The following is a 22,329-nucleotide window of genomic DNA, read 5'->3' as shown; positions in this document are numbered from 1 at the left end:
TCACTTTCTGGAGCCATCTTATCCACAAAATGCCCACATTCTATGCCAAACAGGAAAGAAACCAACTTCTATGGAGAAGACCTATAGTTGTACAGATAGGTCAATGACTGGATGGGTAAACTGATCAGGGGTGACGTATTAGTACACCCATTTGACTGAAGATCTAAATCCACAATCTCCACTTCAGTTGTATCTGTGCTAAAGGTGACATTTGATCTTTCAGCTAACTTCTGTATCTGTATGCCAATTAAGAGCTAATAGCTAACACTTTGAAGGCATTTATTATGAACAACATGCCATTCACATGCTTTATACTTGAGGTAGGTATTATTATCCCCATTTTACAAATGAAGAAACTGAGGCACAGAAGGTTTAAATAATTTTCCTGAGGTCACTCAGCTAGTAAGTGACAGTCTATATTCAAACCCAGGCATTCTGGCTCCAAATTCTGATGAATTTCAGACTCAGGAAGACAAGGGAAATGTTATCCATTGCCCCTCTAAAACCTTATCAGACTTCACTTGGTTAAAAAAATTAAAAGTTGGAAATCTATATCAGTATTTTTGTTTTTTCTTGAATCTTCACTAACTGGTCATACAGATCCGGTAGTCTACTAATGACTGACTTGGCCCAAGCATTCATACACTTCAGAACTACCCTCTACCCTCTTCCTGCCCATTGTGTACCCTACCTCAGTGTATCCAAAGACCTATGATAACAGGCAATGCTGTTAAGGCTGCCCATTTTTGTTAGCGCTGATCCAAGTCACAGAGAATTCTTCCTTATATCAAGCTGAAATCTGTTCCTAGATTTGTTATATGTAGCCACACGGGACAAATTTGATCCCTCCTCTAAAAAATAACCCTCCCTAAGTATTTTTTACTCCTAATTAAACATCCTGGGTTCCTTATGTCATGACTTGGAGTCCCTTCATCTCACTAGTAATCCTCTTCTGAAAAGACTCATATTTCAGACTACAGTCTGAAACCATCCCTTTAAGAGACAGTTTTCAAAAAGGAATCTAACAGTGCAAGTGAAATGTGGTCAGTAACTATTAGAGCAGGCCCAATCCTTGTTAGTTTGGGATTCTACACTTCTATAAATATCTTCCCCCATTAGTGATTTTGTCAGTAACTGAATCATCTGGAACCACATGGCCCAAGCCACAGGAGTTTCCCAACTCTTATCTTGAAATCAAGTGACCGGCCGGGCGCGGTGGCTCAAGCCTGTAATCCCAGCACTTTGGGAGGCCGAGGCGGGCGGATCACGAGGTCAGGAGATCGAGACCATCCTGGCTAACATGGTGAAACCCCGTCTCTACTAAAAATACAAAAAACTAGCCGGGCGTGGTGGCGGGCGCCTGTAGTCCCAGCTACTCGGAGGCTGAGGCAGGAGAATGGCCTGAACCTGGGAGGCGGAGCTTGCAGTGAGCTGAGAGATCGGCCACTGCACTCAGTCTGGGTGACACAGGCAGCGAACTCCGTCTCAAAAAAAAAAAAAAAAAAAAAAAGAAATCAAGTGACCATCAAGGTCAAATGTCATAAAAAGGTCAGATAAGTCACACCCTCATATATGTTTGATACCACCTGGTGCTTAGCTCCTGATTCGGGTCTGCCACCCGTTCCTACATTTTTTTCCATGGTTATTGAAATTTGATGCTGACCTGATCTGATAATTTGTCTTGCCATGCGCTTTGCTTTCCCTGGAAAGGGATCTTCTAGAATGCCAGGGGAGCTTGACAGTACCCTCAGGCCAAACTGTCACAAGCATTTTCCCATTCAGTTTGCTTGTTTGGTGTGTGCCTTTGGCTACATCTATAAAATGCCAAAACATTCAGTTTACTCTGTCAATAAATCAGGCAATTCAGTGGATAAATTTTAGTCAAATCAGTTGTTTATCAGTATGTAGAAAAACATAGTAATCCAAATGAAAAATATAAGAAGGTTACAATGATGTTAAGAAAAAATTATGTATGACAGATCCTTAAGAGTAGTTAAGGTTATTAGGAATCAAAGGACACAAAATTGTATTTAGACAGGAAGAATAATTTCAAGAGATTTATTGTAGAACATGGTGACTGTGGTTAATAACGATGTATTGTATACTTGAAAATTACTAAGAAAGTAGATTCTAAGTGTTCTCATCACAAAAAAATGATAAGTCTATGAGGTAATGCATATGTTAATTAGCTTGATTTAGCCATCCCACAATGTATACATGTTTGAATTATGCTGTATACCATATATGTATATAATTTTAATTTGTCAATGTAAAAATAATAAGAATAATTTTTAAATATGGGCAAAAAAGATTATTAGGGATTGTTCCTAAGCTTTTAAGGTTGCTGTCATGAAAAGCAAATATATCCATCTTGCCACAAAATTTCTCTTAATGCCACAGTTGAAGGTAGAATCTTACACTATAGGAAATACTGGCATGATCCAATCTGGCAGGCCTTAAATTCTTATAAAAACATGAGAAAAGGACAAAGTAATTCAGAGAAAGGAATTACTTTCTGAATTCTGAATATAATCTAAATACTGAATTAAAAATTCAGAATTCATAAGCTAGTTATATCATTGTGTGCCTGCTAGACACCTTGAAACAAAAGCCAGATTCATCCAGAAGGAATTTTCTGATTATTAATCCATAAATTCATATAATACTATAAGAAAACAGGACAGTGATAAGTTATTATTTTAAATATAACAACCCAGAGGTTATATGCCTAGTCTAAGGATAACAAACTTGGCATTTGGAAACTGAGACACATGAAAGAAATTATCATTCCTGCCTTTTAATCAATTTATAAAGGCTGTACGGCCTCAGTTACCTCAAAAACAAATCAGTAGCTATTTAGGGTTAAGTATTGGGCTTTTTTCTAGCTACTTTATAAATGAAACCATAAGCCATGTGAAAGCATTTTGACAATGTCATTTAGAAGGAGGTGATAGAAATGTGAATTTTAACTAAAATGTTCCCATGTTTTAAATAAATTTACCTTGCTCCTTGCTTTAAGCAAATTCACTTTACCTGAGTTCTAATTTAGATATTGATAAAGAAGTTCATTTACCTTACTTTTTAAAGTAGCTAAGAATATAATGTAAGGAATTTTCATGCTGGAGTAACTTGTATTAAAACGTAGCACTTAGTGGTGAGATACAGCATCACACCTATACTTTCTAGATACTATTTAGATCCATAAGAAGAGTGAAGACAAACAGGTTTAGAATAACAGGTTTAGAATAAATTATTTTCCTGAAAAAGGGTAAGAGGAACAGTGGACCTATGGCAGAAGAAAGAACCCAAACAAAACACCTTTCCCCCACCCCCTAATAATCACGGCATCAATGCTATCTAAGAAATGTCTTCTTGATACTGACCTTTCTCCGTATTTTTAACATTCCATTCGGTGGGGTACAAGGAGGGAGAAACTCATGGGAACACATCCTCAGCATTCTAATGTAAGCAAGAGCAAAATAGAATTTATCTTGTAGCCAATATTGTTGGAATATATCTATTTGGTCAAGCAGCAGATACTGAGAGAATGTTAAAATTAAAGAAATTTGCTGTCCCAAAGCCTTTTGTGTACTGAAAATGAGTTTCATTCCTAATGGGTTGCTAAGTGTAAAGCCAGAAAAAAAAAAAAAAAAAAAAAAAAAAAAAAAAAAGTGGCTGACAGAATTTGGAGCAGAAGAAATAAAAATGACTACAGTAGAAAGATGCTTAATAAAACTGTTGAAAAAATGTTTTGAGAATAATTATTTTACTGTCAATTTGCTTCTAATTTTCATGGCTGAATGGGCTATGATAATTGTACCTTTGCTTCTGTTCCAAAGTAATGCTAATTATTATGTTTTGCAGCTATTCATCATGTTTACCATTCACATGTATCAGTCAACAGGCCCTTTTGATTTCATTACAAGTTATGTGGAAATCAAAGTTTGGGATTACCAAAAGGTTTTTTCCTTTCCCACCTGGAAACCGCTTACCTACAATCTTGATTGAATCCTAGTGAGGTCACTTGTTTCTCAATAAGACCCTAAGAGAGACTATTTTGGCCTGAGGCCCTTCCTGCTCTGCCCTGGCTCGTGGCACTTTTTCCTTCAACTGCCTTTTGTTCCCTGCACTTTTTGAGCTTTTACTTCTCCCAGTTGTTCAGGTACCTCACCTCCCTCCTAACCTAATGTTTCAACAACCCTTTCCTCTTAAGTGTTCTCTTCCCTCAGGGTCTTGCTCTCTGATTTTCAAGATGAAGACAAAATATTCTATAATAGAACTACCTAGTAAGGGGAATTTAGCATAAGAGTTAAGAGTTCCAGCTCCAGAGTTAGACTGAAATGTGTTAGAATTTGTCTTGTAGTGTCCTTGTAAGGTATGGGCTTAGAAAAAAGGAAAAAAAAAAAAAAAGAAAATTTAAAAATAAATTTTAAAAAATCATCTTGTAGTAGCTGCGAGATTTATAGACAAGCTACTTGAGCACTCAGCCTCAGTTTTCACATCTCTAAATGACATGTTTATTGACAGGAATAACTACAGAAAGGTAAGAAAGTGCCTGATTCTCTGATTTTAGCTTGAATATCTGAGTTGTGGGTGGGAAGATAATGAGTTTTGAAGATTCATTGTTTGTGATGCCTGTGTGTCATCAAGAGCTCCACCCCTGTGTCAGTTGAAAATGCTGATTTGGAGCTCAGAAGAGAGAGTTCAGAGCTGGAGATACAGACTAAAAGGTCATCAGCCTATGCTGATTATACAGAAGTAGATGGGATTGTATGGGGTAAAGGCGCAAAATGAGAAGCACAGATGGCCATGGTCAGGGCTCTGAAGAACAGCAACAATTAAGTGGTGATTAGAGGAAGAGGACCCAGCACGGGAAATTGAGAAATGGCCACATACAGAAGAAGAACCAGTAGGGATGCCATGTTGGTAAACAAAGGGGTAGATAATTTTGAAAATGAGGTAGTCAACAGTGTGAAATGCCATAGAAGTGTCAGCTGAGATGACAAAAAAATTAGTTTATTGAATTTGACAGGTAGGAGCCAATGGCATTTGCCACTCTTCTAGTTGGGTGGTGGGGGAGAAGCATAACTCTTAGACGTACATTTTGAAAGACTATAAATTTCTTCTAACACATATGGAAAGCCGTTTCTCAGTAGACTCCAAGAATATGTTGCCATTAGAAGTGATCGACAGGTGCTAAGCAGACGGCCCTAGAGATGAGAGCCCAACAGTCTGAATTGGCTACATCCACAGAAACATTTAAGAAGGGAGCTTTGTTTGAAAAGATTAAGCAATAGCTAATGACTCTGGGAATGTTGCCTCTTACTGTGTAAAAGGAGAAGCTGGTTTGTGTACAATGTGGTTAATAATGAATTAAAACTTTAAGTCTCTTGCTGAACACACTGATAATAATATAGTATAGGATTAAATAATCGTGTCTGTTTTAACCTCAATTTTAGACCACCCAAAATAGTGAGGTCCATTATGTAAACTTCAGGCTGCTAATTTACACAAGAGCAAGTAGAAAGTACCTTTTCCTTAATTCAATTGAATAAATTAAATAAACTGGGCTGCAGGCAACATAGCTGAATCTCATAGCCTGGAGCTCTTTTCCATAGGGCTTGCTGTGTGAACTAATACATGAAGCTAGGTCAAACTTATTGAAATGAAGAAACGATGTCTTGTAGGGAGTAGTTGAAAGAATTGGAGATATTTAAACTGGAGATGAGCTGACTCCGAGGAACATGACATATCTTCAAATACGTGACGTGAAAAAATAATTTGAAGGCTCTTTGTGACCCCAAACCATTTAAACACCCTTAAGTAAAATCTTAATAAATATAAATTTGCAATCAGTTAAGAAAATTTTTCATTAGTAATGGCTGTTCAAAGATACAAAGTCCACCCAAAGAATTAGTAAGTTTCCCACCACAGGAAGTATCCAAGCCAAAGTTAAATGGCCGTTTGTCTCAGATGCAATAAAAACGATATAACTGGATTAGTTAGGATTAGATTCAGTTGTATATAATAGAAAGAAAGCAAAAGATCAGAAAACTCAACAACAATGGCTAAATAATATAGAAGTTTATTTTTCTTTCATGTGAAAGTGGTTTGGAAGTGGGCAGTCCAAAGCTACAGGATAATTCTCTAGTGTCATCACGGACCTAGGGTCCTGTCTTCCTGTTGTATAATCCTATCCCATGTCTTCTACCCGCAAGGATACGTCATGGGCCTATGGAGTTCCCACAACATGTCTTCACTATAGGCCTCAAAAAGGAGGGAAGAAAAACCAAAAGAAGCGCCTCTTAAATGTGTCCACTCCTTTTCAGAAACCTCCCTGGAAGTCCCACATGACACCTTTGCTTACATATTACTGCCTAAAAGTTAGTCTCATGGCCTTGGCTAGCTGCAAGGAAGGTCAGAAAAACAGAATCTCTTTGATTCTGGGTAGAAATGTGTTCATCTAAAAATAGGCATTCTGTGCCTGAGGAGAAAGAGAAGAAGAGATGTTGGAGTAGGCAATAGCCATCTGTGGCACAACAGCCATCTGATGAGTTGGAGCTTAACGAAGTTTAAGATTCTTTCCAACCCTTAGACTGCATGAGCTCATAACAGAATTAAGCATCAAGAGAACTGCTTTCAACATACTCTTGATCTGGGAGGCAAGACTGCCCTTATGTGTATCCCCACCATCTGTGTAACTGGTTCCTGGCATTAAATTTCCTCTATTTTAAACACTTACAGTGGTTTTCTATTTTTCTGGTTGGACCCAGATTAATGCAGTGCCTGAAACTATTAATCTTATTGTTAAAATCTTCTCTCTTTAGAGAGTCTCTGAGAGAATAAGATATAAAATAAGCAGGTTTTAGTGAAAATAATTGGATAAGGAGAGATACAGAGCCTGGAGGCAATTTCTTAGTAGGAGAGAAAAGCCACGAGAGCTTTCAAGGCAGCCAGGAGAACAATTATTCGTTCAAATACCAAATATTTATTGAGCAGGCACTACATGCCAGGCACTGTTAGATGCTAGAAATAGAATGGTGAACAAGACAGACATGGTTTCTGGCCTCGTGGATCTCATGGTTCATAGAAAAATGAGAGATTTAAGAAGTATAAGACAATTAAGAAATTAGAGTTGACACTGAGGACGTTAGGCCATAAGCAAACTTCAAAAAACTGATCCTTTGGCTTTTGCTTTGATTCATAAAAGAAATTAGGAGCATGGGGGCTATTCCAAAATGTCTTAGGAACACTGACCTTGAAACTGTTTTCCTCCCTCTTCATGCCTTCCTTTGTGATTCCTTAAAGGCAGTGTTCTGTGTTCACAATTTTGCTTTCCTGCTTTCCATAATTCTTCCCTCGCCTTGTATTGGGTTATGTAGCTCTGTGTCAACCCATTGTAAATATTGCTGCATTTGCAAGTATAATAACAAATTCCATGCAACTTTGCCTTTCCGTATTGTCTGACAAGAGGCCATTATTGTTTTAAATTTGTACTTACATACTGTAATATTTGCATTTTGCATTTAATCACTGTCACATTTTAGTGACGGGAAGTGGAGCTGGGGACAACAACTGATATTATGCATTTCGACCTGAAATAGCACCCGCAGATGGGATGTTGCCTGGACCCATACAGCCTTCAGTGATTCATAACTCAATGATCATAATGTGTCTGTTGACCTTCCAGACAGTTCAGTAATCATTGTTTTGTACCTAACTTGCTTGAAATCTAAAACTACTTCATCCAAACAAGAGGAAGCAAGCACTGTATTTAAAGGAAGTCTCCATTTTCAATGGCTTTGACAACCTCCTCCCAGTAGCCTTTTCAAAGTTTCCTGACTCCTCCCTTGCATGTTTCTTGTTTATCTTCCTCAGTCATAACGCACAGTTTTGACTTGACGATTAGTATTGCTTATACTATTCTGCCCTTTATCATGAGTTCCTCATCTTTCTGCAGGTGAATTGTAACCAATTTAAAGACGGGACCAGGTCTTTTAATTCATGTTTGGCTAATGACATTATATCCTTTTTTTTTTTTTTTTTTGCCTCTGTTTTCCTTTTGGTAGGCCTTAGATTTTATCCAACCCCCTACTCCTCCCACACATAACACTCTAGCTTTCCTATTCCTAGGGTTTGCCACCAACTAACCTTGTGACCTTGGTCAAATTGCTTAACCTCTCAGAAACTGCTTTTTCTATCCCTAGAATAGAGTTGACACCTACCTACCTCTCGGTGCTAAGGTTGGAATGAGGAAAGATAACCTTTTAAACAACACTTAGTATTCAGTTGGTCTACTTCTCTTCTCTCTGACCCACAGTCTACCAAAAAAACCAATCTATTCTGAGACCCATGCCCTCAGAGTCCTATCCTCTGTGAATGTGACCACTCTAGTAAGTTAGTGCATACCCCTGCTACATGGTATATGTGTATTGTATTTATATTTTTATTTTTAATTTTTTTGAGATGGGATCTAGGTATGTTGCCCAGGCTGATCACAAACTCCTGGGCTCAAGGGACCCTCCTGCCTTGGCCTCTCAAAGTGCTGGGGTTACAGGCATGAGCCACCACACCCAGCTGTATATGTACTTTAAATGGAGTTCCCTCTAGTAGAATGTAAGTTTCAACTGAGGCCAGGCATGGTGGCTCATGCCTATAATTCCAAAACTTTGGGAGGCCAAGGCAGGAGGATCACTTGAGGCCAGGAGTTCAAGAATAGCCTAGGCAAAATGGTGAGACCCCATCTGTGCAAACATTTAAAAATTAGCCAAGTGTGGTAGTATATGCATGTAGTCCCAGTTACTTGGGAGGCTGAGGCAGGAGGATCGCTTGAACTCAGGAGGTTGAAGCTCCAGTGAGTTATGATCACACCACTGCACTGCAGTATGGGCAACAGAAAAAGACCCTGTCTCAAAAAAAAAAAAAAAAGTTTCAACTAAACTGACACCTGAGCACGCTATGTAGATTCCTTCCTGTTATCTTTTGTCATGACACCCATTGCATTCATATTCATCATAGCACATAGCACAATTTAAAGTGAATCACTTCTGTGTCCCTTTACATGTCTATTGTGTCTCACCCAATAGGCCGTACACTCAAAGGCAAAAGCCACGTCTGCTTTAATTATCAATGAATTTCCAGAATGCAACAGAGTGATTGGCACAGAGCAGACAATATTTTTTTGATAGATTGGTGGGTAGCTGGAAGGATAAACAGATGTAGTAAGTAGACAAAATTAGAATAAATGAACCATAGTGGAAATTTCAGGCTCAGTAGCCAGGTGGTAGAGTAATATTTGGGGGCAGACAAGTTATTTGCCACCTCAAATTGTGTGGAGATACACTTCCTTGAGGAGTAAGAGTTAGGAATAGGTTAACTAAGTGGAGCAAATGGGTGTATACAGATGGTAGGCAAGATGCTGAGAATTTGCCAAGACATTGTGTCTAAAGGCACAGGAACTTTCAAAATCTAATGTTTATTATCAAATGCATTTTATGCAAAAACACCAGAACAGACCTGACATATACTTCATCCTGTTTTTCCCTTTGTCTTCCCTGTGCAGAATCTAGCATTAAAGCCCAGCTGCTCTGGCCTTCATATTCTAGCAAAAGTTCTTGGCTTCTGAAGTGAAAAATACACCGCCACCGACCTGTCACAGCTGAGGAATCAGAAAACAAGTTAGGTTTTTGAGCTGTCAGGTTGAAAAGGATTTGCAAGCCCCTTCCCACCTACTCTATGCTATGAAGATGGATTTCCAGAGGTTTGAGAGAGAGATTTGTACTATGGCTTTGAGGTTTACAAAATGCCACCATCCAAGGAGTTTGAATTATTCCTCTCCTGTATTTCATTTGTAATGTACCCTTGCCAGCATAAAGAGTATTAAAAGGGCATTTGAACAGTAATAAGGCCCTTAACACTTGTGAGCAGCTATTTCCCTTGCAATGCAATTGTACTGAAGGAAAATAACCAGTAGCAAACTGGGTTAAGCCCTTTCTTCCAAAATCTAATGCCACTTGGTTTGTAGTTAGGAACCAGTGCCCTGAGTGATTAATTCCTGAAAGATGTGAAATTTAGGATTTTCAATTAAATATTATTAATCTGCTCTTTCTCTTCCCGATTTCCCTACTCCCTCCTCACTGTGAGGGGGGAATAATTGACTCAAGAACTCACAAATTGAAGAACCCAGTGGAACCAGTTTTTATTCCATCTCTATGTATTGTCTGTGAGACCGCTGGCAAGTCACTTAGCCTCTCTGAAACTCAGTTTTCTCAAATGTAAAATGAGAACAATACCAATACCTACTTATTAGGGATTTTTTAAAGGGTTTAAAAGACTATCTGCGAAAAATATATAGCACATTCTGGCATAATCTAAGTACTTCACAAATATTAGCTAAATTACTGCTAATTTAACCAAGTACTTCTAAGTACAGTTAACTTAAGAGAGTGCTTTTGAATGGCTGTTCTGAGACTATTTAACATCCTGCCTTATTAGAGAATTATTTCAAATTGGTATACTAATATTTACTTATAAATGAGTATAACTAAAGTGCTTGAAATCTTGTCCTCTTGTTAACATTATTCTTCATTTGCTTTCTTTATAAATAGAATAAAAGAAAACTTCATTCAGCCAACAATCTTAGTATCACCACAAATACCAGTTAACAACATTGTACTATATTTTGATTTTTCAAAGTACTTTTGGATGTTTAAACAACCAAAATGTTCCTTTCATGGTTTCTTGCTCAAATGCAAACAAGAATTTTCTCGAAAGAGGTCTATGGACTGCCAGTGGAAACTTGACACTCAGCCAAGTCTTAATTCAGAGTCAATAACTAATACCCCTATGCTTAGGTAGATGTGTAAATTTTCTCCACATGATAAATAAGCAGACTGTGATTTCTATCAAATCAATCTTGATTTGAGTCAGTCCTTCTCTAATCAATAAATCTGAATGTGCACTGAAATATGAAGTCAATATATGCAGTGTTGTATTCACTGTAAACTCCTTCATCAAAAGCAGCTAGCAATTTTTCTATTATTGCCATAAATTCAAAATACCAGGTTTTTTCTTTTTCGCTTAACTACCACTCTAAAGGGCAATAAGTTTCTAGGTCCTGAAAAAGTTCTTGCTTGGATCTGGTTAGAAATCTACATAGATTCTCTGACCCAATCAATGCAGTAGCTACAATTACATTGGAACTGCGCTATAAAGCCGAATTGGGTGTGAGGCAATATTAGCGGAAATTGTGGTGTTTGAAAGTTATTGCTGGCATATTTGCAGTTTTAAACTAGGAATTCTAAGAAGTTGGAGGCTTCTGGGTAATGTTGGAATTATAGAGAAGGGATCTGCCATTTTCCAGAAAAGGTCATGGGCCTTCCACTGCTTCCCTTAATAATACTCCTTTTCATTTTATGTATGTACAGAACCAGGCTCATCAATGCCTGCAAATCTTGACAATTCGATAAGTTTGTGCAACTTCCTCAGAATTTTAAAACTGATGGAAGATCCCTGCCTGCTCATTCCTTCTCTGCACTTCAAACAATCAAATTCAGTCCTCTTCACTTCCTTCCAGGCTTGTTTCTATTTAGTAGCTGCTCCTGACACCCTTTACTAGGGGCTGTGAGATATTGTGGAGATCAATTCTTGCCATCAGCCGATACAACCACCACAAAGCTATATGTGACCAGGATCTGGGTCTATTCTAAACTTACTCAACTAAGAAGGGATTTTCATTCACTCTGAGTTAAATCTTATTCTGTTGTTAATATGTGTATTTTGAACTGTTAATCAAGACTCCTAGCTCAGGGGTTCTTACACTGGGGTCCATGAACAGAATTTAGGGGGTCTGTGAATTTGGATGGGAAAAATTACATCTTTATTTTACTGACTTTTAACTATAACTTAGTGTTTCCTTCAACTATGAGTGTATAAATTATAGTTAATATTAGCAGCACCTGTGACTTTGTCACCAACAAAAATCACAAAATGTTTTATATCACATTACAGGTGTTGTATTAATAGGTATCTCAAAATATCATTTAGGATCACTGCCACTTCAAAACCATCATAGTTATTAGACTAATCAGTAGACCTTATTATTTGGAAAACTGCCTGCTGCCTGCTTTTGTAGCTCAAGTTTTATCGGAAGACAGTCATGCTAATTCACGTATATATTTTATCTTCGGCTGCTTTCATGCTACAATGGCAGAGTTGAGTAGTTCCAAGAGACTATATTGCCCACAAAGCTAAAAACATTTATTATCTAACCCTTTAGAGAAAAAGTTTGTTGACCTCTGATTTTGACATACTAATATAGAGGCACATGTATCATTATGTTACAACCTTTAAAAATTATTCTAACTATATTTCAAAATAATTGGTCTCCTTTTAATTCTATGGATTTCATTTTATTTATTTAAAAACATTATTCTGAAAAGACTTCCATAAGCCTCACCAGACTAACAAAGAGGTTCATGGACTTAAAAAATTCAAGGACCTCTCGACTAGCTTGAGAATCAATCTCAAATTTTATTAGTGAGCATATAGACTTAGTTTGTGGACACCTCTTTGCCCTTGAACTAAAGGCAAATAGACTTAACTACTTACCTGGATTTTCCTCTGCTCTTCATTTTACTTGGATGCCTTGTTACCCTAATCTTGCTTTATTATGTGTTATTTTGTCATATAATTCATTTACTCAACATTTATTTACTGAATGGATACTATGCACCAGGCACTGGAGATATGGCAGTAAATAAAACAGATCAATCCCTGCCCACAGAGAGCTCGCTTACATTCTAGCTAGGGGAGATATGCACTAAAAGAAGTAAAATCATAATATTTAAGATGATAAGGATGATAAGGCTATAGATGAACATAAAGCAGAAAAGATTAATGCACTTTGAAATGGGAACCGGGAAAGGCTTCATAGAGAAGCCACTTTTGTGCAAAGACTTGAAGAAGGTGAGGGAGTGAGCCATCATGGGAACTGGGGATGGACATACTAGGCAGAGGGAGCAGCTAGTGCCAAGACTCTGAGGGAAAAGCGTGCCTGGCATCCTCCAGCAAGCAGGCCAATGTGATTGGAATAGAAATAAGCCAGGGATAGTGAGTAGTAGAAGATTAAGGCATAATGAAGTCAGGAACTCTCAACCCTTTCTGATTCTCAGAATTACCTGAGGAACTATGAAAAACTGCAGATACCTGGGCCATACCACATATTATCACTCCTGGAGATATGGCTTCATTTTATTTGGGAGTGAGGACCAGAATTTTTTTAAAAAGTTCTCCAGGTGATTCTAATATATAGTAATGATTAAAAACCACTGGGGTAGGGCCATAGGCCATCGTATAGACGTTAGCTTTTGCTTCAAATGAGATGAGGAGCCACTGCAGAATTATGATAAGAAAGGTGGCATGCTCTGACTTAGGCTTTAACAAGATCACTCAGGCTGCTGTGGGTTAGAAGGTTAAGGGTGAAATCAGGGAGACCCATTAAGAGGCTGTTGCAATAATCCAACCATGCCACAATGATTGCAGTAAAGTTGGTAAAAAGTGGTTAGAGTCCAAATATATTTTGAAGATGAAATCATTAAGATTGAATTTAGACTGAGGTGAGGGAACGAGAAAAAGGGAAGAGTCAAAGGTGATGCCAAAGTTTTTGACCTAAGCAGCTGGAATATTGTATGGCCATTAATTGAAATGAGCCAGACAATGAAAAGATCAGATTGTGGGGAAAATATCAGCAGTTTGGTTTTGGACATATTAAATTTCAGATTCCAATTAGACATCCAAATGGAATGACAAGTAGTCAGTTGGATATACAAATCTGGAGTTTGGAAGAGAGATCTGGACTGCAGATATAAATTTGGGAATTCAACAGCACGTAGGTGGTATTTAACGTCACAAGACAGAATGATATCACTGAGGGAGTGATTATGAATAGAAGTGAGAAGCAGTCTAGGACTCTGACATTAAGAAGTTGGAAATATGAAGAACCCACAAAAGGAAACTGGAGCAGCTAGGGAAATAGGAAAAACAAAAAAACAAAGAAAGCAGGGATAATGTCCTGGAAGACAAAGGAAGGATCTGTTATAGGAAATAGTGCTAAAAGGTCAAGTAAGATGAGAGCTGAGAATTGACCGTGACATTTAGCTATGGTGAGGTCACTGGTGACCTTGACAAGAGCAGTTTCAGCAAAGTGGTAGGAGTGTGAGTCTGACTGGAGTGCATTCAAGAAACAATGGGAAGAAAGATAATAAGTAGAGATAATTCTTTTAATGAGTTTTTGCTATAAAGGGAGACAGGAAAATTGACTTTTTAAAATAATACAAATGATTACAGCACATTTGAAGGCGGATAGGAATGATTCCATGAAGACAGAAAAATTGTTGACACGAGAGAGAGGGAAGAATTACCGGAGCAAGTCAATATATTTAAGGAAGAGTCAGGCTGCCTTGGTTCAAAACCTGGCTCCACCCCTTTTGAGCTCAGACACTTTGGGAAAATTATCTTCTCTGTGTCTTAGTTTCCGCATCTAAAAATAGAAATATAATAGTACCTGCCTCAGGTTGTTTTGACTATTGAGTTAGATATTATCTAAAACATTTATTGGCACATAGTAGGGGCTCAAAAAATGTTAACTAGTAGTAGTTATAATTACATTCCTCCCTTAACAAAACACGGATTAAGATTTATTTATTTTATTTATTTATTTTTTGAGATGGAGTATCGCTCTTGTTGGCCAGGCTGGAGTGCAATGGCGCAATCTCGGCTTACCACAACCTTCACCTCCTGGGTGCAAGCGATTCTCCTGCCTCAGCCTCCAGAGTAGCTGGGATTACAGGCATACACCACCATGCCTGGCTAATTTTGTATTTTCAGTAGAGGCGGGGTTTCTCCATGTTGGTCAGGCTGGTCTCAAACTCCCAACTTCAGGTAATCTGCCCTCCTTGGCCTCCCAAAGTGCTGGGCTTACAGGCGTGAGCCACCGCACCCAGCCTAAGATTTATTTTTCTGTAGACCTTCCTGACAAAGTAATCCCCACCCCATCCCAACCCCAGGTTCAGTAACTCTAATCACTCAGCCTGTCTCTTGGCACTTAATGGATATATGGCCATATAGTCATGCTGATATTTGCTTCTGTTTTCTCTTCTCATATGTCATTTCTGTGTCTACATTTCCACAAAGCCCTTATTTCCCCAAGGGGAAAAGTACTGACAGTAGGAGTTAACAGCACAGGTTTTCAAGTCAACTTGTTTTGACTTGGATCCCAGCTCTATCACTTGCTGACTGTAGTAAAGTCTGTCTGTAAGTCTGTCTTTACTATCTGTAAAGTAAGAATAGTAGTATTACCTACCTCACAGAACCATTGGAAGAATTAAATTAGTTAATACACAAAAAGTGCTTAGAACAGTATTTGGCACATAAATTAATATACAACATATTTTTGGGATTATTATTATTCCTATAAACCAGCAACTACATCTTCTATTTGACACCATTCCCTACCCAACATCCTACCATGAACACAACTTGGTCCAAATCTACCCTCTTTCCTCAATCAGGGGTTTGTATTCAGGAACATTTGTGATATAGTATTTACATCTTGACTAATGGCCCTACCTGCTGGCTGGGGACATCTGTGCAAAATGTAATAAAAGCCCTCTTTTCCTCCAAGTGACTTGAAAGAATTTTATCAATGGGCCATTCATTCCCATCTCAGTAGTGCAACTATATCCAAACATTTTTTCAATGGAAACAAAAACAAGAACGGCTCTGTTTAGATACCCAGAATTTTAAACTTAATGTTTACACTAATTAAATTTGTTAAAACAATTTTTCCTTTATATTTTTCTCCCTTTCTTTATTTGTGGAAGGTAAGAGGGACTCTACATAGCTAACTTCCATTCACCATTTAAATCTCGACTTAGACTTTACTTACTCCAGGGAGTCCTTATTTCCTGTTAAGCACCCCTTGTGTTTGTGCACACCATGGCACCAATCACACTATACCCTCTGTATCCATGGATTCAAGCAACCACAAATTGAAAATGTAGTTAGGTCTATGATAGTCGCATCTGTACTGCACATGTACAGACTTTTTTTTTTCTTGTTATTATTCCTTAAACAATGAGTATAATGACTATTTATATAGTTTTTACCTTGCTTCATTTCAGTGAAGTGGTAGGGGTGTAAGTGTGACTGGAGTGGATTCAAGAAACAATAAGAGAAGAGACAATAGTGACAGTAAGTAGAGACAATTCTTTTAACAAGTTTTTGCTGTAACAGGAGACAGGAAAATTGACTTTTTAAAATAATACAAATGATTACAGTACATTTGAAGCCTGATGGAAATGAGCCTTCAAATTAAGTTGCATTAGGTATATTATAAGTAATCTAGAGATGACTTACATTGCATTTGGTATAAGTAATCTAAAAATGATTTAAAGTATACTGGAGGATGTACATAGGTTATATGCAAATGCTGCATCATTTTGTATCAGGAGCTTGAGCATCCTTGGATTTTGGTATCCACAAGGGTCCTGGAGTCAATACCCCATAGATACCAAGAGACAACTGTGCTAGTGTTGTTTAGTTACTGGTCAGTCTTCCTCACTCCATAAGCATAAGTACTATGTTAATCTCATTCCCTAATGTCTACAACACTTAACACATAGTATGTACAAATATTTGTTTATTTGTTATTACAGTGTGTTTTCCTAAACAGCCATTTTGGTAGGACTTTCCCCTTTTCAACCAGAAACTTTAATGTTGTGTAGGTATAATCATAGTTCAAAATAAAATGCAATGTCATCAGGGGAAATCTTATGTATAATCAGGTTAGAAAGTTATCTACACAGTGGTTATATACAATTTTTATGTGTCACCCATGCCTTCATATAGATAAAGGGAAATTTAAAAAACAAAAGAAAACTACCTACACAGTGAGATTTGAAGGAAAATTAGAAAGTCCCTATACAAAAATATCTGCTCTACCAGACCATCTACTTCAAGACTATAGAGTACTACTGGTTCACAGATTATAGGGTGATAGGAAAAGGAAGACAACATTCATCAAATGCCTCCTATGTACCAGGCATGTTATATATGTTATCTAGTTTAATCCTCACAATGACTCTATGGAGCGCATATGATTACCCACATCTTAAAGATGAGAAAATAAGCTCATAGAGGTTAAATTAACTGCCCAGGAATACACAGGGAATAAATAAAGAGCGAGAGATTAAGCAGAAGTTTGCCTGACTCCACATGTGTGTGCTTTCTATTATTCCACATTGACATCCAGGATACAGATCCAAGATAATTAAGTAAGGATGGAAGCAAAATATTAAAGACAGCCTGAGGCTGTGTTTGTGGTGGCTACAAGTCTGTCATCAAGGTGTCAGCAGGGCTGCACTTCCTCTGGAGGCTCCCGGGGACCTCTGTCCTTGCCTTTTCCAGCTTCTGGTGGCTGTGGGTGTCCCTTGATTTGTAGCTGCATTACTCCAATCTCTGCCTGTATGATCACATTGCCTCCTCTTCTCTGCGTCTTTTCCTCTCCCATCTCAAAACTCTATCGGCTTTTCTTTTATAAAGACACTTTTCATTGGATATAGAGTCCAGCCCGATAATCTGAGATAATCTTCTCACCTCAATATGTATAATTACGTCTGCAAAGAACCTTTCTCCAAGCAATGTAACATTCATAAGGCCTGGGGATTAGGATGTGGACATACCTTTTGAGGGGCCACAATTCAACCCATATGGTTTCTTCAAAGTGAAGAACATTTCTCGGCTATGGCTAGAGGGAGATGAGACTATAGAAGAATGTTCAGGTAAATGCAATATTCCTGGCTTTGAAGATGGATGAAGAGGGCCATAAGCCAAGCGATGAAGGGTCCTCCAGAAGCTGAAAGAGGCAAATAAGTGGATTATCTTCTAAAGCCTCAAAAAAAAAAAAAAAAACCAACAACAACAACAACAACAAAAAAAACCCAGCCCTACCCGCACCTTGATTTTAGCCCAGTGAAATTCATTCTGGAACTCTAACCTCCAGAACTGTAAGATAATACATTTGTGTTGTTTTAAGCTGCCAAATTAGAGAACTAATCTTAACATGGGGAGCCCAGGCCTTGCAGGGTGGAACACAGTTGGAGGCATGCTGCCCAGTTAGAATATGTGTGAGAAGGAAAGAGTGATATTATCTGGCAGGCATATATCTACATAAAGTTGCCTACAATTTTCACACACTTACTATTTTAAGTTAAGATAGTTAAGGCCCCCCTTAAAGTTCAAGTAGCATACTAGATCATCTACTTAACACAGAGAGAACTTGTTAGAAAAATGTACTAGTCATTCACCTAACAGGGTCTGAGGGAAAGACCCCCAGACTGATAAATACGTATAGACAAGAAACAACTAGGAAATGTTTACAGAATGGAGCATTGGCCGGGGACAAATACTCAGCCTGGCACATGGTATAAAGCAAGAAATGTTTGCTGAATGGAGGAATGAATGGATGAGTGAATGAAAACACTAAGGACTCTGGAAGTCTGTAGGACATGATGATTTAAAGAAAGGAGGCTGGGTGCGGTGGCTCATGCCTGTAATCCCAGCACTTTGGGAGGCCGAGGCAGGCGGATCATGAGGTCAGGAGATGGAGACCATCCTGGCCAACATGGTGAAACCCCGTCTCTACTAAAAATACAAAAAAAATAGCTGGGCGTGGTGGCGCATGCCTGTAATCCCAGCTACTCGGGAGCCGGAGGCATGAGAATCGCTTGAACCCAGAGGCGGAGGTTGCAGTGAGCTAAGATCGTGCCTCTGCCCTCCAGCCTGGCAACAGAGCAAGGCTCTATCTAAATAAAGAAAGAAAAGGAAAGAAGGTCGAAAAAAGTTGGCAGTGAGGCTCCAAAGGCAAGGCTATCAGTGCCAATACTTATCCCTAACTGGGCTGATGTGTCTTCTTTTTTTGAGATGGAGCCCCACTCTGTCACCCAGGTTGGAATGCAATGGCACGATTTTGGCTCACTGAAACCTCCACCTCCTGGGTTCAAGTGATCCTCCCACCTCAGCCTCCTGAGTAGCTGGGATTACAGGCACGTGCCACCATGCCCAGCTAATTTTTGTATTTTTAGTAGAGAGGGGGTTTCACCATGTTGGTCAAGCTGGTCTCAAACTCTTGACCTCAAGTGATCCACCTGCCTCAGCCTCCCAAAGTGCTGGGATTATAGGCGTGAGCCACCATGCCCAGCCTGATGTGTCTTTTTAATAGGTAATTGTTATTGTTTCTATTTCCCAATCTCAAAAGTAATACATCTCAAGGGAAAAGAAAAAAAAAGTCACATACCTGTTATCTCTCACCCCAAGACACTATTTTGAAATATTTACTTCTAGTCTTCTCTACATCTTTGTCTATAATTGTCCATGTCTGTGTCTCAATCACTCTCTCTTTCTTAGTGTGTGTGTATGTGTATAAAATACAGTATCTTATTCTATTTACCATTTTGTAAATTGCTTTTTTTAGTTTTATTTATTTATTTATTTTTTAGAAAGAGTCTTGCTCTGTTGCCCAGGCTGGAGTGCAGTAGCATGATGACAGCTCACTGCAGCCTCAACCTTACTGGCTCCAGTGATCCTCCCACCTCAGCCTCCCAAGTAGCTGGGACAACAGGCATGCACCAGCACAACTGGCTAATTTTTTATTCTTTGTAGAGACAGGGCCTCATTTTGTTGCCCAAGCTGCCCTGGAATGCTTGAGCTCAAGCAGTTCTCCTACCTTGGCCTCCCAAAGTGCTGGGATTACAGGTGTGAACCACTGTGCATGGTGTTACCATTTTTTTAAACACAGCGCAGATTGTGGTTGCTTTTTCAGGTCAAAAATAATCTATTACAACATGATTTTACAAGACTCCATAATCTTTCAATCTACAAGTGTAGATACTTTATTTAACCAATCTATTACTGTCTTTTTCTTATAATTTTCTAAACCATTAAAAACAGTGGGTACAATGAACATTTTTATGACCACTGCTTTCCACACATTTCTAATTATTTCCTGAAGGTAACTTCCTACACGTAGAATTGCATATTTTGGTAGGTGTAGATACATATTTTCATGTTACTCCATAAAGAGATTTCCTATTTGCATTCTGACTCCAGTATATGAAAGTTCTGTTTCCTCAAACCTTTGTTAACACAGTTTATTATCAATCTTTTGTAAATTTGCCAATGTGATGGATGGATTTAGTTTGCATTTGTTTGATTGCTAATGAAAATAAATATTTCTTCATTTATTTATTGGCCATTTTTGTTTCTTCCTTTGTGAATTACATATTTATGTTCTTTGTCCATTTTCCTATTCGAGTTTCCATCTTTTTAAAATCAACTTGTAAGAACTGTTTAAGTAGACAAATTATACTTAATATCTGCTGCAAACATTTTCTCATTTGCTATTTTCCTTTCATTTTTATTTATCATGGATTTTTAACATACAAAAAGTGTTTAATATGTTTGTTTCTTTCTGCAGCATCAACTCAATCTTTTCCTCCCTGATTTATACCTTTGCAGTTATGCTTACAAATATGTTGCTACTATAAGAGCATATAAATAAAATAAATATCTATATTTTCTTTTCATCATTTTATAGTTTCATTTTCATATTTTAATTTTAATCCTCCTAGCAAATTTTTATTGAATGGTATAAGTTAAGGGTCTGGTTTTAGTTCATTTTTATTAGATAGTCATTTATGAGATGGTGAATTTTCACTGGAAACTCGCTCAAATAAATTCAGAAAAGAGTGTACTGAAAGTCAAACTAGTGAAATAATTTTTTAAACCTACATTTTCCATATTGCATCTTAGGTCTCAGCAAGTAATGGATTCTGATCTGCAAACACAACCCAGCGTGCCAGCATTTGCAGATGTACCCATGAGCCAACCAAATAGCAAGTCTCCTTTACAAGCAAAAGGTCAACTTCTCAGTGGGAAGTCTCCAGTTACAGACTCGCATTCATTCTCAAATCACCCTAACACACAGAAAACAGACATATTTACTTTTCTCATGATTCGTGGGAGAATTTTGCTCTGAAACAAAGTCAACAGCCAAATCTCTCCTCAGCAAGCTGAAGCATATCCCATACTGGTCTCTGGATGAAAGACCTTCTAGTAAACTTGGTGAGAGTGACAGAAAAAAAAGGGATTTTTTTCTAGAAGAAAATGTTCCTATTTCACTACAGTGTCCTTTGGACCTAAATAGTCTTCATTCTAAGTCATATTTCCTATGAGATGTTACCAAGGCAAATGTTCAGGGAAATAGCAGCTGGAGCCATTTGAGGATTACTAATTACAGGGCATTACAGGTACAATTTGTAATCCTACTTGACAGATGTGACCCATTACATTAAGCATTGTTGGCATGTTCTACAAAGCCAGATGCAAGCTGGGATGTTGGTCTTTTGGTAGCACAGCTTTCTGGCAAGCTTCATCATTACCAGTAGCTCTGTATATAGGTAGGAGAAACAACTGTTGACATGATATAATTGGAGGATTCTTTAAAATGGCCAATGGATTTAAAAATATCTCACTCCACTCCATGAGGTATTAATATGCAAAGACATGTCCAGATAGTTCTGTTAGATTATTAACTCTGCCTATATTATCCTATATTATTGATTTCAACATTTGGGTCAAAAAGATTTTTGGAGTCTGAGCCACAATGTTCCAACTGAAATATTTTAGAAATTAAAAAAAATATTCCCAGTGATTTTCCCTCAACCATGCTGTAGCTGAGCAACATTTATCTGTGTGATACAGAAATGAATGCTCAGTTCAAAGCATTTCAGGAAGAAACAGAAAAATATCAAAACAATCATCATCTCTGTAAGCAAAACAAATAGCTGATCAAATGACTTTTAGACTTGCCAGTCATTGCTAAGATGTCCTGGAGGTATGGCCAGAATGTTCTGCAGCCACAAATACAGTTTGCATTGTACCCTCCACATGAGTAATGAGAAGACTTAAAGAAGAATCACATACCCCTTTAATTATTATTATTTTTCTAAGCTCTTCCTTAAAGATAGAGAAAACAAAAGGATAATTTATATTTACAGTTCTGTGACACATAAAAAATATAATTAAAGCACTAAATCTCTACCAAGAAATGTGATGTACGGAATTCAATTCAGCATTTAGCTGGAAAGGAGTCCCTTCGGGGAGATCAGGTTGATATGTGAGGAATCAGTTTTGAAGTCCCATTGCTGATTATTTTTTTCAAGGGATGGTATTTTGGTCAGCCGTACTCTGATTTCTCCTCACAACTGTCAG

The 22,329-nt window shown here is 38.0% G+C and overlaps 1 long non-coding RNA gene across 2 annotated transcripts in view; it reads right to left on the bottom strand.

The window, feature by feature from the left end:
* Nucleotides 1–17,951, bottom strand: part of LOC103880880 — a 120,381-nt gene extending 102,430 nt beyond the window's left edge. Inside the window, exon 1 of one of the 2 annotated variants that reach the window (XR_004180670.1) lies at nt 17,742–17,951. This is a non-coding gene — a long non-coding RNA (uncharacterized LOC103880880). Of the gene's footprint in view, nt 1–3,383; nt 3,462–17,741 lie in introns of those variants that run through there. The other variant, XR_004180669.1, reaches the window with a different exon arrangement.
* Between the last annotated feature and the right edge of the window lie 4,378 nt (nt 17,952–22,329).

This window comes from Papio anubis, chromosome X, assembly GCF_008728515.1.
Source record: "Papio anubis isolate 15944 chromosome X, Panubis1.0, whole genome shotgun sequence".
NCBI classification, from domain to species: domain Eukaryota; kingdom Metazoa; phylum Chordata; class Mammalia; order Primates; family Cercopithecidae; genus Papio; species Papio anubis.
The sequence above is the reverse complement of the archived record's forward strand: the minus strand, read 5'-3'. Positions and strand labels throughout refer to the sequence as shown.